Consider the following 668-nt stretch of genomic DNA (forward strand, 5'->3'; position numbering starts at 1 on the left):
GCTTCTTGCAAATCACTTCAATACAGCCTCACATTTTTAGTAGCAATTGCCTTAAAGAGGAAGATAATTAATTTCCAGAGAGCTGCCTTTCAGCGTGTCCCGTGCCGGGCGGCCGGAGCGAGCGGTCAGCGCGGGACACGAAGGCCGAGGTGGCCGCAGGGCCGGGAGGTGAACAAGCCACCGGAGCAAGAGGTGAACAGCCCCGACACCTCCGTCACTGCTGGCCAATTTGCCTAATTTGAGTTGCTCATTTAAAATCCGAGTGCCGGTGATTCGAGTAATTTTTCAAGTGGCTTGCCCAGCTTTTGTCCCTTGAGTTACGAACGTGTCGCAGCTTTGCGGTTCCTCTCGAGAATCGATGGCCCTTTCTGGGCTGCCGTTAGCCGAGGCGGTGCAGTGACCCCTGACGGTGGCTGTGGGAGGGAGGGAGGGCGGGAGGCGGGTCCGCACCGCGGTCGCTGCCGTCGGGAGGGTGAAGGTGCCGCGGCTGGCGGAGTCCGGGCCCCGGCTCAGCGTGTCACCGGTCACGTTCTGCAGTATTGTGTGTGCCACCTTGTGGCTGCCGGCCCGCATTGCACCTGCGGAGCTGTGCCCGGGTTCTGTAGGACAGTCCCAATTTTAGTGTCTTCTTCATGGTTTTATTTTGTGTCATGTTTAGTGTCGGGTTT

This window comes from Antrostomus carolinensis, unplaced genomic scaffold (assembly GCF_000700745.2).
Source record: "Antrostomus carolinensis isolate BGI_N321 unplaced genomic scaffold, ASM70074v2 scaffold14530, whole genome shotgun sequence".
Lineage (NCBI taxonomy): Eukaryota > Metazoa > Chordata > Aves > Caprimulgiformes > Caprimulgidae > Antrostomus > Antrostomus carolinensis.